The 18,709-nt window shown below is 39.4% G+C and overlaps 1 long non-coding RNA gene across 1 annotated transcript; it reads right to left on the bottom strand.

The window, feature by feature from the left end:
• Nucleotides 1–2,448: 2,448 nt before the first annotated feature.
• LOC149551322 (uncharacterized) lies at nucleotides 2,449–3,363 on the bottom strand. Its single transcript, XR_016353289.1, has 2 exons — nucleotides 3,138–3,363; nucleotides 2,449–2,992 (listed from the first exon to the last, which is right to left on the bottom strand). It is a non-coding gene; the product is annotated as an uncharacterized LOC149551322 (long non-coding RNA).
• Between the last annotated feature and the right edge of the window lie 15,346 nt (nucleotides 3,364–18,709).

Genomic DNA, 18,709 nt, shown 5'->3' with positions numbered 1-18,709 from the left:
TTCGAAACTACTCAAACTTAATGAATGATAATAATTAATATTCACAAATAGTAATAAATAAATGATAAATAATCAAGGTTTGGCTGATTACCTATAAAATAAAAAATAAAATAAAAATCAATCATAAATATTTAAAACTATATAGAAATAAATAAAATAAAAATAAATAAAATTGAAACATAAATCAAAATTAAAATAATATAAATAAAGAACCAATAGGAAAAACATAAGAATATATATGAAAGAAAGTAACAAAGCTTGGAAGATTCTGGTAAGGCACTACATTTCTTTCCTTTCGGCTTCCTTGTTAACAAGCCTACGTGGAAGGGGATTGGTTTTCAAACCCTTCTCATCATGCGTGAACCAGTGATCATTTAGGGCTCATTTGTTATTAAGAGTATCTGGAAAGCCTGGGAAGCTCTTAAGTCGTGGCTTCGTTGGGCTGGAGATGAGTTTCACAATGGATTCTCCTTGAATCAACAGAACTTTTGGTGGTCTCCCCTGTTTGCAATTCAAGGTACTCCTCTCGCTAAGATTCAAGGTGCCAATGCTCTGCATTTTTTCAAACATGGCATCTAAACTCCTAAGGATCTCTTTTCAAGAGTCACCAGGAGTTTCAGATCATGGGAAGATATGCAAGTTTAGTACCGCCTTATCAGTACGGATCAATAGACTTTTGACCTTCTGTTGTCTTCCATCCCTGTGCACCTAGTCCATAAGGTGGGGATTCAATCTATTCGGCCTTGGTGGCATGATTGGAAGTGGTATCCTGCCACTCCATTTGCCAATTATAAGCCCGATATGGGGTACAGATGGCTCTCGCCCCATCTTCCAATGGTTGACACGCTTAACCAGTGGTGGCATTTGCAATCTTCGCTTTCTCAATGGAGAAAACATTTAGACACCATTTGGAGTGCTATTACAGAACCCAAGATTGCCCACTTTGCTTGGTGCCTTGCCTTCCAAGGTCTTCCCCTAGGGCCTCGGCTCAAGCACATTGGGGTTCCTAATCCCAGATGCCCCTTCTGTGGTCAACCTGAGTCCTTTTTGCATATTTTCTGCTTTTGTAAGCATGCTCAAAATTATTAGCACTGGATTCATGATTTTTTCAAGCCTTTCAGGCCCAAACCATTTTCATGGCACATGATCCTATTGGGTGATTCCCCCAGAATTCCTCGAAAATTCACTCAGATTTGACAGACCTTCAGGATGAAAATTTTGTTTTCTCTGTGGAAAGATAGGAATGTTGTTTTGTTCACTCACACTTTTTTGGATGTTAACATTGCTATGTACACTAAGGCATGCATTTGTAACAATGTGATTATGCAGATCTAGGTGCAAGCTAATAAAGTTTCCCTAGAAGTTGCTCACTTACAGGTTTGTTAAATCACTGGGGCAATGCTCCTCGGACCATTGCCAGAGTTCCTCTGGATGCCTCGGTTGATGCCTCTATGCCTTGTGGTTGTTGTTCTCGCTGCCGGTCCTCAAGTCGCCACTCGCACACGTTGTGCTCCCAAGCTTCCCACCACTACTCTCCCAATGGTGGTGATGGCGGATGGAGGCGCCACTCTCCTTCCCCACCCTGCGGTGGTTTTGGCTGGTCCCCGGCTCCTCTCCTTGGGCCTCGGCAGGCACATTTTGAGAAATTTCTTCGTTTGGCTTTGGCGATTTCTCCTCCACGGCCAGAGGTTAAGGATGCGGAGGCTGCCCCTGCTCCTACTACTATTGATGATGACTGGACTATTCCCAGTCCGCCCCACAATCCCACTGATACGTGGGGATTTCCTGATAAAGATAATTCTCCTCCCTCAGCTGGCACTGCCTTGGCAGCCTGAGGTTGTTTATTCTTTTTTTTTTTTATGAATAGTTGTTGTTTCCGGCTTCGGCCATGTTTTTAACTCCGGCTTCGGCCATGTGAACTCTTTCACAGGGTGATCTTGTATCCCCTGGCCCTTTTTTTGTGAATTGTATTCGTAGTATATTTTATTAATAAAAAAAGACTATTCATCAAAAATAATAAAAGTGATCCATGGAACAAATTAAAATAAGATATTTAACGGATTGGTTCAATTGATAAACTTCCTATAATAAACACGAGATCGCCAAATCTAGTTTCCCATCGCTGAAGGGTACAGTGTATAAGGTCGCCAATAACATTAAACAGTTAATTTTCCAATCAAGATCCATGCTGCTAGCGATCCCCCACCTCACTACCGTTTAACCTAAATTTGATTGGCCTCCATAACCACGCTTGACGTTAAATCTGCTAACCCAAATCTCTTCTGATCCTCTTAATAACAAGTCTCCTTCAAGATCTGTTAAGTCAATTGTCATTATTTATGAAGGTAAATGTGTCATATTCAAAATCCTAACTAATTCTTCAAAGCAATCTCATGCTTGGAAAGAATGCACAAATTCCTCCAAACTATCCGTACAAAGACAATATCGTTTCACAACTAATCACCATTGCCAAATAATTATATTACAGAACAGCTCACCTTTCCTATACCACAAAACAAAGATGATTATCACATTCTATCTTTATCTACAACAAGATGATTATCACATCTAATCTTTACTTACAGGTTTCAGGGCTAACTGAAACATCCCATTATCCCAGATATTGCCATAGGTCAGAAAAATCATGTGGTTAACAGATATCTGTTCTAAACTTCACAAGATTTGAGAAAAACTGTCTCAATTTGAATTGATCATCTGCTTCTTTATGGTTACAGAAAAAGATCAGAAGAAATGCCGTAGAAACAAGAAGAAATCAATCGATTCATCAATTTATATTTGCATATGGTGTAATTCTAATAGCCACCCAAAATGTAGGACTTGGTTCCATCTGCTTTGCGGCTCTGCAAAAGTTCATTTGCAGGGTGAGGCTCTTTATTACCTCCTCCTTCATTTCTATCTTCTTCCTTTACATTTGTAAAATCTTCCTTCTCAATATATGAAGGGTTTCTCTCCTCTCCAGAATAACTTGTTACTGATTACAAACACATCATTCAAACCAAAAGTTAGCACAATAAATTGCCCATAAACCCAACAAGAAGCATTAGAGCATTAACTGTATGATGCCTACAATGGTGTAAGAAAAATATAAGCCTAAAACATTATGTATAAAACTTTACCAAAGAGGTTCTGCAGATGAGGCTGAAAGTGTAAGACCAAGGAAGATCTGTATTGTATGAAATGACCCAGTTTTCTTGCATCATCACAATGTAATAGGCAAGCCAAAATTACAAATCCAAACAGAGGAACAAGGGCCAAATTCTTTCTTCCCATCTTTCCCTAAGAAGTCTGAGAAACACAAGACAATGGAAAGGAGGATAAACTCAAAGCAACTGCAAACAGCTCGAGCAAAATAAGCCTTACAATGGTGCTTTATATACTCTATATAGATAAATAGAAGAAAAAAAATGTATAGTCTTTAATAAGTTGTTTAAGATTAAAAAGCTTCATAATGTGACTAAGATGACACTAGTGGATAATAAAGTTTTCCTATGTGGCTAGGAGCTAAGCATGGAAGTTTAAGTTATTTCAAGACTAAGCATGGAAATTTAAGCTATTTTAAGATTAACCATGGATGTTTAGTTATTTCTAGATTATGGGTTTCCATCATTAGGTTTAAAATAGTAATTGTAACTGATATTAAAGAATACAATATAAATTTACTATTGAGGGCACTAACGTATATGTTCAAACATATACAAGTGTTGTATGTATTAAGCTAGTTGATATTAGTGTATAAAAGAAACCCAAGCTCTATAAGAGTGTAAGGTGATAATGGTAAGCTGTTAAGCTAATATAAATAGAAGGTAAGCATGAAAGTCCAAGTTCTATTAGAGCTTACATACTTCATACTTTATATAGATTGCAAGGATATAAAGCGTATGTTCACATTATTTTCACATCAAACTTCGTAATAAGGTTCATGTTATTGTGAGTGATCAGCTGATATTAATGAATAAAGATGTCCATCATTACTTTTTTAAAATTATGCTTCGCTTGGGTCAAGATTATCATAACTGTTTTCCTCTTAAATGTATATTTTATAAGGTTTGTGTACCTTTTTGGTCCCTGCCTTTCACCTTCAAACTTTTCATTCATGGTAGGTGGTTCATGAAAGAGATTGGTGATGTAAAATGTCCAACTGCGTGCAATAATGACATACATTGCTTGCAAATGTTTCTATTATGACTGCTATAATATCACATACAACTTGAAGTTCATAATAAATTAGTTATTGCGGAACAGTGAGAGATTTCATTGTAATTGGCAGAGAAGAAAAGATTGGAGAGATGCAAGACCAATTTTCCCACCCAAATCCTCACTTGATCTCTGATTGTTATCCATTCTGAAATCATGTTCCATTAACTTGTATTAATCACTATTTCCTGTATTTCTTTTGCCACCCAAAACAGACAGCTGTTTGGTTGGTGACTGCCAATTACAGTTGCAGCAGAGTTGTGGCCATGTCCGTACTAAGGGTGCTCAAGTTCAACTGGAAGGGGCCAGATTTTGAACTTGAAGAAGAAGGCACCATTTTCATTTCATAATTAGAATGAATAATTGTTCAAGAAAACGTTGCCCATCCCTATCTAGTTGTCAATTCTAGATGCTTCCATACAAAGTTGTGAGGATTTTTTTCCATGAGTTAACAGAGGATTGTGCCCCATAGTGGGGTAGGCTGCTATGTTGGGTACAATGCTGAACAAAATGTTTAGAGATTTTTGTTTATTCAATAAATAATTTTATCTTATTTTTAAGACTTACATTTAACTGTATTAAAAATGCTAGAGAATTCAGTTAATGTTCTGATTTCATTTACAAATTAGATTCTGTTTGTTTAAAATATTATCATGTAAAAATATCTTAAACTTATGTTCTAATATTAGCTTTATATATAGAAGATATATTTTAGTTATTTTTAATACATGTGACACTTTTAAAAAAAAACATATTAACTATCTTAACTAGATATGAAGCAACTACAAAATTCAATATGAAGTGTCTCATCAAACAAACAAATGTGTCATATATATCCTCATCAATTTAATTTTATCAAGCAATATTTGTTAGCTATTTGTCACCTCATCCATGAATGCGTGTAGCTATGAGGCTCACCAATCTAATCATTGAAACAAGAGAATAGAAATTTAAAAAATTAAATCAAACAAGCATTCAACCAAATCAGTCAAGTGCCAAACCTATTGTCAAATTCAAAAAAATCCATCCATAAATCTCATGAATCAATCCACATGATTCAAAGTCAACCAATTAAATGAAAGAACACAAGATCTTTGGCTTGTCATCACCTCTAATGGGGACCCCCTGAATCTAGGGTTGTCCCAAATACTAACAAGCAGTTGACTTCGGGGGTCAATATAGGGATTCTAGATGGTTTGGCATTTCTACGAAGTACTCATAGGGATAATAATCTAGAGTTCCTCCTTCCAAATTATGTGGTGGAAAGTGTTTCTCGGGGTTTTTCTCCAAGTTTAGTGGGTAGGTTTCTATCCTTTAGGCATACATTGAGATGGTTAGGAGATGAATTTCAACAAAACAAAAACTCAAAGGATCGATAGAGGTAGCTACTATGGTGCGTGCTCTTTTTTATTCAAATTTGTTGTTGAAGAGGATTGGAGCAATGTTCTGGTAGGAACATGGACTTATGGTGAGCACTATCTAGCTTTGGCGAAATGGAAGTCAAGCTTCAACCCTAGTGTCGATCTCCATAGAATGACCCTAGTCTGGGTAAGGCTTCTGGGTCCTCCTTTAGAGTTATGGGATGAGAAAGTCTTCAGGTGGATAGGTGACTCCTTTGGTCATTTCATCAAGGTGGATATTGTCGCACTCCACAAATCTCAGCTTGGGTTTGCCATATTTTGTGTTAATGTGGCTATTAAAAAACCCCTCCCAAGTAGTGTTGCTCTAAAATCTAAATGGGGGACCTAGAAACAACCGATTAGCTATAAGAATGTGGATTTGTACTTACATAAATATGGGAAGTATGAGCATGTGGTCACTGACTACAAAACAACAATACATGAAGATGAGGAAAGGAAAGTGAGGGTTGAAGAACAAACATGTGTCACCCTTTTGTAAAGGAAAATGCTAACAAAAGTATAAGTGTTCACCTTCAATGATATAAATTTGGTATTATTATTTAGAATTTTAAAATGAAGTAAACTAATGAAATGTGTAGAAATTGATCAAGTTTTAGATTATAATTTTTAAAAATTATTTAGAATAATAATTGATATATTTTAATAATTTTTATATATAATTTTTTAGTTGTTGAAAAATGCTGAAAATTAGAGGTCTAGTTCCCACCACAAAACTATATGGAAATAAACTTATTTCCCTTTGATCCCAGACTATGTTATATATAGCATATATATCTAGAACATTCAAAAATAAAAATTGGCTTTAGACTTATATTTTCACTTTTATAATTATTCAAAGTTCAACTCACCTGGAATGATAGTTTTCATCTCCCACCACATTTTTCAAGTCAAATCTATTCTAACTAGAATAACAATTATACATTCTAGAAGAGGACTCTCTCCTCTAGAATGTTATATAAGTTTTAATTTTTTTGATGTGACTTAATATTTTTTCTTTCTCAAAATTGACATCTTTTCAAGTGTTAAAATACGTGCTTCTAGAATTTTTTAATTATAATATATTATATCTAATTAAAACACTACAAACTCTATATGAGAATATTCTTGACTTTCAGCTCTATAAAATGGTGTTTACAAGTTATTTAAAATATATCATAAAAAATAGTAAGAGTTATTGAAACGTCAATTTTTTGGAATTACATTTCTTTAGTAATTGGATGTAAACTAGTATAAAGCATGCATTTAATAGACATTTCCAATTGGAAAAGTGTGATACCATATATAACTTAGCTAGAATGAATTTATCTAAATCATATATTTGAAAAAAAATAATTTTTAGATAGAAATACTCAAATTTAGTCATTCTGATAAGTTAGCCTGAAAGGTGACACAACTTTATACTTTTACCTGGGAAGGAAGTTGTAAAGGAGGAAATGCCTAGACAAATGGAACCAGGGTGCTCCTCAGGGGTGACCCAAAACCCTACCCAACCCCCTATGGGGGAAGAAGAGAAGCAAGTTGATCAGATGGATGATTATGTACATGTTTACAGAAAGTATAGAGAAGCTAATCTCTTCTCCTAAGAAACCTGGGGACAAGGAAGACCCCATTGGTTGTCTTAAAGAAGGAGAGATACCAACTAATACTTGTGGAGGAGATATGCTAGAGGCCTTCTCCAAGGAGGATATTAAAGTTCCAATGGATGAAGCTTTGTCCCCGCCAAGGGATGATAGGTTTTTAGAGGTAACTCCTCCCTTTTCAACACCACTGACTACCATTGAGAATAAGGAGAGATGGTCATGCATGCCCACTGTGACTATGTGAGCATGACTCCTCACGTACTTCCACCCTCTTCTCATCATTCATGGATGATGGAGGTTGGCAGGAACCTAAGAAGAGAACTCATGGACAGCGAGAGGTGGATGTTGGCTCAGAGACAAGAACTGGTAGGACGCCAGCAAGAGTGGAAAGGAAAAAGGAAACTTCTTGAGACATAGGTCAAGGGAAACAAAGGACCTTGGAAGACATTCAAAAAGGTAAAAACTGATGTTCATTACATGTATGTGCAGGATCATGGTGTACCAAACTATGGCCTTAAGTGGCAGTGAAAAACAACAAATCAGGGTTATGTCAACTTGACACATAATTTTAAAGTGGTTATGGACTTTATATCAAAAATTTGTAAGAAAATAATCTATAGGAAATTGAATTTAGTTTCTAAACTACTAGGCCTTATCAAGAGAAAAAAATAATTGATTGGTCAAAAGTTTGGATCTTAATGCAGTATTACAAAAATTTCAAGGTGAAAATAAAAAGTAGGTGTATGTCTGACCACCTTAATCAAAATCATATGATAATTTTTCTTTAATATAATTATAGATATAAAAATTAGACTCATGCCCAAATGTGATGCATATTTTTCAGTATTTTTATTTCAAATAAATAATTAAATATGAATTTTCTACCAAAACTTTTTTGGAAAAAAAAACTCCCGTGTTTGACCAACTTAACTAATAGAAAATTTTACCAAATTTAATTTTTTTTTTTAAATTTCTTATACTAGGCGAAGCATAGAATGTGACGCAACTTTTAGATTTAAAAAATGTTATACCGTTTGAAAGTTATAGTTATTTTTCAATCAGTATGTCAATCAACACTTTACAATAATCTTCATTGAAAATTAACTAATAAATACTTATCGAACTCAAAATTTGACAGCAATTATATCGATGGAATCTCAAGAGTGATATTAAAAAATTCTTTTCATTTCATTCAATTTCGATCAAAATAAAATTGTCAGATGGCTACCCGAAGTCTAAGTGTCACTAAAACCCTCCTCAAACACGTTTTTTGGGTTGACCGAGCAAGCTTGGTAAATACTAGGCTTAATCGAATATCCGATATGGCCCGATAAGTTCCCACCCATTTTTGGAGGGAAATTTCAAAAGGGAAGTTTTTTTTAATTTTAAATTTGGAGGGAGACAAATTTAAAGGGAAATAAACTTAAGAGAATAACTTTAGACAATTTTATGTTTATGCTTTGAGCCTTTTTGTGATCCCTATGAAATTTTTTGAGAGGATGGAAAAAATTCAGAGAGACTTCTTGTGGATGGGGGCTGAAAAGAATAAAAGGTAACCACTCGTTGCTTGGGAAAAAGTCTGCCTCCCCAAGAAATATGGAGGTCTAGGCATCAAGAAGCTAACTCACCTCAAAAAGGCTCTTTTGGCTAAGCAAATATGGTGTATCTTCAGCACCATAGGGGAATGGAGAGACATTATGGAAAACAAGTATATAATGAGGCCCTCTAAATAGTTTACCCTCTTCAGCGAAGATATCCCAAGAGGATCTGCTGTTTGGAATGGTTTTTTAAAAGCCAAGGACCTAGCAAGTTCTAGAGTCTCTTGGAAATTGGGAAATGGGGAGGATATCCAGTTATGGTCTGATAGCTGGCTAATTCAAGGCCCTCTTATGAACAACCCTAGCTATGAGGTCTAGGTGAATGACTACATCAACCATTTTGGGCAAAAAGTTAGTAACTATAGGAATGACCAGGGATGGATAGACCTTTCCGTCATCTCTGAAGATCTTAAACCTATTATGATTATGCTAAACTCTATGGCCCTAAATAACAATAGGGGTGAATTGGTCTAGGGAGATAACGCCAATGGGCTATATACTATTGCCTCTGGGTATTCGGCCCATTGGAGATTAAATGAGATTCCTCCTTGGTCGAGGGCTTAGCTCCCTGGCCTCATTCCAAAGATTAGTATGTTCTATTGGCTGGCTCTACAAGACAAAATCCTCACCTAGGATAACCTCATTAAAAGATGTCATATTATGCCCAGCAAATGTGTCTAATGTAAAGATCAGATGGAGACTGGCAATCATTTGTTCATTCATTGCTCTTTCTCTAGGGAGGTTTGGGTTTTACTTACCCAGGACTTGGGCTTCAGCTAGTGTGTGCCTTTTAACCTTCTGGATCTCTTCTATCAATGGAAATGCATGTTCAATAGGTTTGATCTTCAAGAATTAAGTTCCTGGATCCTGCCTCATTTTTGTTGGAGCATCTGGAAGGAGAGAAATAACAGAATCTTTGGAGATAAAGAGGAGCTGGCTATAGTGCTAGGAAAGAAAATATTTGCAAACATTAAGGAAAACTATTTAGTAAGGAAAGAGGGAGATATAAAATTAGGTGGCAGAAAAAAGGAGAAGGAAAAAGATAGAAAGACAAAATGATAGGAAGCCAAATGGCTTCTTCCCCTGGAAGGATGGCATAAAGCCAACTTCGACGGAGTGTCCAAGGAAAATCCTAGCTCCTCAGGAAGTGGAGGTATAATAAGGAATGAAAATGGTGATGGTATTGTGGCTTTTTCCCTCCTACTGGGATTTCAAACCAAACACTTTGCGGAAGTGAATGCTGCGTGTAATGCTGTCAAACTGGCTTTTGAAGTTGGAGTTACTAATCTTTGGCTTGAAGGGGATTCGAACAACATTATAAAATGTATTAATGGCAACTCTTAGCCATCATGGTCGATTGAAAATCTTATTGATGAGACTCATGAGACTCTTGCCAAATTTGGTAGAGTCCACATCACTCATATATTTCGGGAAGCTAACCTGATAGCCGACAGGTTTGCTAATATAGGGGTCGACACAAACCAAATTATGACATGGCATCCCGAAAATATTTTATCAGTGGATGTCAAAAGCATGATCAAACTGGACAAGATCCAAGAAAGTATGGAGAAGATCAATGTGCAATTATGAGAATGAACGGATCAAGGGAAAAGGGTACTTCCCAAAAAGGTAGCTTGGGAAATTGTAATTGTTGTAATTTATTACAAACTATTCGACACACTTTGTGGGTCTTTTTTTGCATTTGCAATAGGAGCAACAGAAAGGTTAATTCTTTTTGCAATCTACTCATACATAGAGGTTCCTATTAGTTACGGTGCGAGGTGCATATGAGAATTGAGGGTGCGCAAAGTGTAGATATGGTAGGCGAAAGGTGCAAAAAGGAGTCGGTTGGTGAAATAGAGAAATGGAGGAGTAGGGAAAAAGTTTGTGAGCAGCTAGATCAGGGCAAGATTACCAGACACATGATGAAATTGCATGGTTTTGATCAGGAGGTGACCAATAGCATGGTTGGTTCATGGAACGAAGGCAGAGCTAAGGTGAACTGGGTTCCTTTCATGATCACTAAGGAGGTGATATTGACCATTTCTGAAATCTCGATTGAGGGTTTAAAGTTTTTCAGGGACAAGAAGCTCTCGGCTAACGCTGTGCGAGATTTTGTGAAGGATGCAGAGGAACTGAAAGCCTTGAAGAAGATTGACACGTACTATGTTCCAAATACCAAGAAGAAATTATGGAGGTATGTTATGAGAGCTATAATCAAGTACATTACTCTGGACCCTAGGTTTGATCAGGCTTGTACCCACCACTTTGTTCTTTTGAATCATTTTCAGCACAACTATAAAATTTATTTTCCTTTTTACTTGTTAACTTCCTTGAGAAAGGCGATGGTTAGCTTCAAAAAGAAGCCCACTGATAACCCCACTCTGCATGAGGGGCTCTTGTTGCTTATTGATGAGCACTTTAAGGCTCAGACAATAAGCAATGCCCACCCTCAAACTAAGAATGTGACCTCTGGAAGCTCAAACTTCTCTTCAGACTCGGATGATATTCAAAGCTTTAGCTCTGAGGATGGTGGGATTTCTTCTGCTGACAAAAATATCACCCACCAGGTCAAGAATTTGCCTTCTTCCATAACCCCTAGTAGAAAAATCCCTAGGGTTCATGGGAAGAAGCAACCTATGAAGGATGTGAAGGTTGACAGTGATGATGAGGAGGATGTGGAGATGAAAGAGGAGGAAAAGGAGATGTAGGAGGATAATAAGGAAGACCAAGGAGGGAAGAAACGCAAGAGGGTGGGTCTAGAGGATGAGAGATTGTAGCAAGAATGGGATATGTCTTCGCTGCCTCTTTCTCCTATCCATATTCATGCCCAACCTAAGGAGCAAAAAATGGAATCTGATACCGAGTATGGGGAGGTGCAGGTTAAAGACAAGAGGAAAGCATAGAAAAACTTTAAGGTTAGGACCTTGAAAATGAGCATTTTTAGAGAGGCCATGAACTCGTAGGTCCTTGTGGATAACCAAGAAGGGGAGCGGCTTGAAGAACTTATAGACCTGACGATTGTGGCTATTTCAGATAAAGCAAGGGAAACTGGGCTGAACCTCTTGAACAATGCTCGCAATAGTATGATTGATAACTTCAGATCAATCAAGTGGCTTTTCCTTGAGCTGGAGGAGGTCAAAGAGCAGGTGGGTCATATGGAGGAAAATAGGAATGGAGCAGATTCTGATAATAGAGACGACAATGGGGAGAGGCTTAGTCTAGCAGAGAGAAGGACTAACAACCTCTAAATCTACAATCATAATCTCTCAAACCAGATGATTTCGCTACTAAGCTCCATTAACAAAAACATCATATCTTTTACTGGCTAGATCAAAGACAGAATAATGAAGGAAGAAGAGGAAGGAAAAGATGGGGAAAAAGCTAGACTAGTGGTAGACACTGCAAAGGACAACATCAACAATGGTTAGGACCAGGAGGATTAGAGGGAAAACCAGCAAGAGGTTGAGGAGAACTAGATGGCCTATGAGGCTACTCAGGCCATGCAAGAATTGGAGAGAAAGAACGAGGACTAATCCACTGCCTATTCTTTTGTCTCAATCTATTTTTTTGGCTTTTTGTCAAGGCTTTTGCCTTTTTCGTCTCTTGTTGTTTCTGTTACTGGTCTTTTCTATGATCTTTTTTTTTCGGCTGGGCCTTGGGCTTATTATCAGCCTTTGAACTTAAACTCTTTTGGCTAGGCTTTTCATGCTTCTTATCAACCTTGTTAATATTTTAACTCTTGAGTTTCAAGGTCCTTGTAAAACCTGTTTATCTAATAAAAAAATTTAGACAATTTTAGACGAAAATATATTTCATGAATGTGTAAACATTAATATTATAATTATTATTATATTATAGTAATATATATGATCATTATTATTAAATATAATTTAGTTCTAAATATAATATAGTGATATACATGATATATATTATTATTATTAAATATATATAGTAGTATTATATCACAAAATTATTCCATATAATAATATATATTGTTATTATTATTATTAAATCTATAATCTAGTAAAATATATAATTATTATTATTATATTATATAATAATATGTTACTATTATATTAAAATATACAATATAATATAATTATTAAATATAATATTGTCCCTTCGACCCATACAAAGGATTCTAATATATCCCTAGGGGTCCTAAGACCCCTGGGGACATATGTTGTCATGTAATGGGTCGAAGGGGGTCATAGGTCAACCTATGACCCCCTTTGACCCATATGAAAGATTCTAATATGTCCCTAGGGGTCCTAGGACCCCTAGGGACATATGTCATCATGTAATGGGTCAAAGGGGGTCATAGGTCACCCTATGAACCCCTTTGACCTATAGGAAGCATTCTAACATGTCCCTAGGGGTCCTAGGACCCCTAGAGACATATGTCATCATGTAATGGGTCGAAGGGGGTCGTAGGTAACCCAATGACCCCCTTCAACCCATATAAAGGATTCTAACATGTCCATAGCGGTCCTAGGACCCCTAGGGACATATGTCGTCATTTAATGGGCCGAAGTGGGTCATAGGTCAACTTATGACCCCCTTCGACACATACGAAGGATTCTAATATGTTCCTAGGGGTCCTAGGCCCCCTAGGGACATATGTTGTCATGTAATGGGTCAAAGGGGGTCATAGGTCACCCCATGACTCCCTTCAACCCATATGAAGGATTCTAACATGTCCCTAGGGGTCCTATGACCCTTAGGGACATATGTTGTCATTTAATAGGTCAAAGTGGGTCATAGGTCAATCTATGACCCCCTTCAACCCATTCGAATGATTCTAATATGTCCCTAGGGGTCCTAGGACCCCTAGGGACATATCTCATCACGTAATGGGTCGAAGTGGTTCATAGGTCAACCTATGACCCCCTTTGACTCATACAAAGCATTTTAATATGTCCCTAGGGGTCCTAGGACCCCTAGGGACATATGTCGTCATGTAATGGTTTGAAGGGGGTCATAGGTCAACCTATGACCCCCTTCGACCCATAAGAAGCATTCTAATATGTCCCTAGGGGTCCTACGACCCCTAGGAAAATATGTCATCATTTAATGGGTTGAAAGGGGTCATAGGTCACCCTATGACCCCCTTCGATCCATAGGAAGCATTCTAATATGTCCCTAGGGGTCTTATGTCATCATTTAATGTGTTGAAGTGGGTCATAGGTCAACCTATGACTCCCTTCAACCCATAGGAAGGATTCAAATATGTCCCTAGGGGTCCTAGGACCCCTAGGGACATATGTCGTCATGTAACTAGTCGAATGGGCTCATAGGTCAAACTATGACCCTCTTCGATTGATAGGAAGGATTCTAATATGTCCTTAGGGGTCCTAGGACCCCTAGGGACATATGTCCTCATGTAATGGGTCAAAGGGGTTCATAGGTCACTCTATGACTGCCTTCGACTCATAAGTAGCATTCTAATATGTCCCTAGGGGTCCTAGGACCCCTAGGGACATATGTCTTCATGTAATGGATCGAATGGGGTCATAGGTCACCGCATGACCTATAGGAAGCATTCTAACATGTCCCTAGGGGTCCTAGGACCCCTAGAGACATATGTCATCATGTAATGGGTCGAAGGGGGTCGTAGGTCACCCAATGACCCCCTTCAACCCATATAAAGGATTCTAACATGTCCATAGCGGTCCTAGGACCCCTAGGGACATATGTCATCATTTAATGGGCCGAAGTGGGTCATAGGTCAACTTATGACCCCCTTCGACACATACGAAGGATTCTAATATGTCCCTAGGGGTCCTAGGCCCCCTAGGGACATATGTTGTCATGTAATGGGTCAAAGGGGGTCATAGGTCACCCCATGACCCCCTTCGACCCATATATAGGATTCTAACATGTCCCTAAGGGTCCTAGCAACCCTAGGGACATATGTCATTATGTAATGGGTCAAAGGGGGTCATCGGTCACCCTATGACCCCCTTCGACCCATATGAAGGCTTCTAACATGTCCCTAGGGCTCTTAGGAATCCTAGGGACATATGTTGTCATTTAATGGGTTGAAGTGGGTTATAGGTCAACCTATGACCCCCTTCGACCCATACGAAAGATTCTAACATTTGTTGTCGTGTAATGAGTCAAAAGGGGTCATAGGTCAACCTGGTCCTAGGACCCCTAGGGACATATGTCATCATGTAATGGGTCAAAGGGGGTCATAGGTCAACCTATGACCCCCTTCAACCCATATGAAGCATTCTAATATGTCCCTAGGGGTCGAAGGGGGTCATAGGTCACCCTATCACCCCCTTCAACCCATAAGAAGCATTTTAATACGTCCCTAGGGATCCTAAGACCCCTAGGGACATATGTCATCATTCAATAGGTCGAAGGGGGTCATAGGTCAACCTATGACCAGCTTCGACCCATAGGAAGCATTGAAATATGTCCTTAAGGGTACTAAGACCCCTAGGGACATATGTCATCATGTAATGGGTCGAAGGGGGTCATAGGTCAACCTATGACCTATGTCGTCATGTAATGGGTCAAAGGGGGTCATCGGCCACCCCATGACCCCTTTTGACCCATATGATGGATTCTAACATGTCCCTAAGGGTCCCTAGGACCCCTAGAGACATATGTCATCATGTAATGGGTCGAAGGGGGTCATAGGTCAACCTATGAACCCTTTCAACCCATAGGAAGGATTCTAATATGTCCCTAGGGGTCCTAAGACCCCTAAAGACATATGTTGTCATGTAATGGGTCGAAGGGGGTCATAGGTCAATGTATGACCCCCTTTGACCCATATGAAGCATTCTAATATGTCCTAGGACATATGTCATCATGTAATGGGTTAAAGGGGGTCATAGGTCAACCTGTGACCCCCTTCGACCCATAGGAAGGATTCTAATATGTCCCTAGGGGTCCTAGGACCTCTAGGGACATATGTCATCATGTAATGGGTCAAAGGGGGTCATAGGTTAACCTATGACCCCTAAGGTAATGGATCGAAGGGGGTCATAGGTCAACCTATGACCCCCTTCAACCCATAAAAAGCATTCTAATATGTCCCTAGGGGTCCTAGGACTCTTAGGGACATATGTTTTCATGTAATGGGTCAAAGGGGGTCATAGGGTGACCTATCACCCCCCTCGACCCATAGGAAGTATTCTAATATGTTCTTAGCTAACCTAGGACCCCTAGGGACATATGTTGTCATGTAATGGGTTGAAGGGGGTCATAGGTCACCCCCCTTCGACCCATATAAAGCATTCTAATATGTCCTTAGGGGTCCTAGGAACCCTAGGGACATATGTCCTCATGTAATGGGTTGAAGGGGGTCATCGGTCACCCCATGATCCCCTTCGACCCATATGAAGGATTCTAACATATCCCTAGGGTTCTTTGGACCCCTAGGGAAATATGTCATAATTTAATGGGTCGAAGTGGGTCATAGGTCAACTTATGACCCTCTTCGATCCATATGAAGGATTCTAATATGTCCCTAGGGGTTCGTGGACACCTAGAGACATATGTCATCATGTAATGGGTCGACGGAGGTCATCAGTCACCCCATGACCCCCTTCAACCCATATGAAAGATTCTAATATGTCCCTATGGGTCCTAGGACCCATAGGGACATATGTCATCATGTAATGGGTTAAAGGGGGTCATTGGTCACCCCATTACCCCCTTCCACCCATATGAAGGATTCTAACATGTCCCTAGGGATCACAGGACCCCTAGGGACATATGTCATCATTTAATGGATCAAAGTGGGTCATAGGTCAACCTATGACCCCCTTCGACCTATACAAAGGATTCTAATATGTCCCTAGGTGTCCTAGGACCGCTAGGGACATATGTCATCATGTAATGGGTAGAATGAGGTCATAGGTCACCCATGACCCCCTTCCACCCATATAAAAGATTCTAACATGTCCCTAGGGGTCCTAGATATTTGTCATGTAATGGGTCAAAAGGGTTCATCGGTCAACCCATGACCTCCTTCGACCCATATGAAAGATTTTAACATGTCCCTAAGAGTCTTAGGACCCCTAGGGACATATGTCATCATGTAATGTGTCGAAGGGTGTCATAGGTCAACCTATGACCCCCTTTGACCCATAGGAAGGATTCTAATATGTTCCTAGGGGTCTTAGGACCCCTAGGGACATATGTCATCATATAATGGGTCAAAGGGGGTCATAGGTCAACCTATGTCCCCTTTCAACCGATATGAAGTATTTTAATATGTCCCTATGGATCCTAGGACCCCTACGAACATATGTCATCATGTAATGGGTCGAAAGGGATCATAGATCACCCTATGACCCCCTTCAACCCATAAGAATCATTCTAATATTTTCTTAAAGGTCTTAAGAACCCTAGGGACATATGTCATCATGTAATGGGTCGAAGGGGGTCATAGGTCAACCTATGACCCCTTTCGACCCATAGGAAGTATTCTAATATGTCTCTAGGGGTCCTAGGACCCCAAGGGACATATGTCATCATCTAATGGGTCGAAGGAGGTCATAGGTCAACCTATGACCCCCTTTGACCCATATGAAGCATTCTAATATGTTCGTAGGGGTCCTAGGACCCCTAAGGACCCCTAAGGACATATGTTGTCATGTAATGGGTCGAAGAGGGTCATAGGTCACATTATGACCCCCTTCGATCCATAAGAAGTTTTTTAATATGTCCCTAAGGATTCTAAGACCCATAGGGACATATGTTGTCATGTAATGGGTCGAAGGACCTATGACTCCCTTCGATCAATAGGAAGCTTTCTAATATGTCCCTAGGGGTCCTACGACCCCTAGGGACATATGTCATAATGTAATGGGTTGAAGGGTGCCATTGGTCAACCTATGACATATAAGAAGGATTCTAACATGTCCCTAGGGGTCCTAAGACCCCTAGGGACATATGTCATTATTTAATGGGTCGAAGTGGGTCATAGATCAACCTATGACCCCCTTCAACCCATACGAAGGATTCTAATATGTCCTTAGGGGTCCTAAGATCCCTAGGGACATATGTCATCATGTAATGGGTCGAAGTGGGTCATAGGTCGACCCATACGAAGCATTCTAATATGTCCCTAGGAGTCCTTCGACCCCTAGGGACATATGTCCTCATGTAATGGGTCAAAGGGGGTCATAGGCTTGGACCCATAAGAAGCATTCTAAAATGTCATCATTTAATGGGTCGAAGGGGGTCATAGCTCACCCTATGACCACCTTTGACCCATAGGAAGCATTCTAATATGTCCCTAAGGGTCTTAGGACCCCTTTGGACATATGTCGTAATTTAATGGGTCGAAGTGACCCCATTGGATCCATATGGAGGATTCTAATATGTCCTTATGGGTCTTAGGAACCCTAGGGACATATGTCATCATGCAATGGATCAAAGGGGGTCATAAGCCACCCCATGACCTGTTCCACCCATATGAAAGATTCGAACATGACCCTAGGGGTCCTAGTACCCCTAGGGACATATGTCATCATGCAATCGGTCAAAAGGGGTCATAGGTCGCCCCATGACCCCCTTCAACCCATATGAAGGATTCTAACATGTCCCTAGGGGTCTTAGGACCCCTAGGGACATATGTAGGCATGTAATGGGTCAAAGGGGTTCATAGGTCAACCTATTAGCCCCTTCGACCCATAGGAAGGATTCTAATATGTCTCTAGGGGTCCTATGACCTCTAGGGACATATGTCATCATGTAATGGGTCAAAGGGGGTCATAGGTCAACCTATGACCCCCTTCGACCTATATGAAGCATTCTAATATGTCCCTAGAGGTCTTAGGACCTCTAGGGACATATGTCTTCATGTAATGGGTCAAAGGGGGTCATAGGTTGCCCTATGACCCCCTTTGACCTATAAGAAGCATTC

This window comes from Cupressus sempervirens, chromosome 6 (genome assembly GCF_028749045.1).
Source record: "Cupressus sempervirens isolate cs-2001-9-10 chromosome 6, ASM2874904v1, whole genome shotgun sequence".
In the NCBI taxonomy this organism is placed as follows: domain Eukaryota; kingdom Viridiplantae; phylum Streptophyta; class Pinopsida; order Cupressales; family Cupressaceae; genus Cupressus; species Cupressus sempervirens.
The sequence above is the reverse complement of the archived record's forward strand: the minus strand, read 5'-3'. Positions and strand labels throughout refer to the sequence as shown.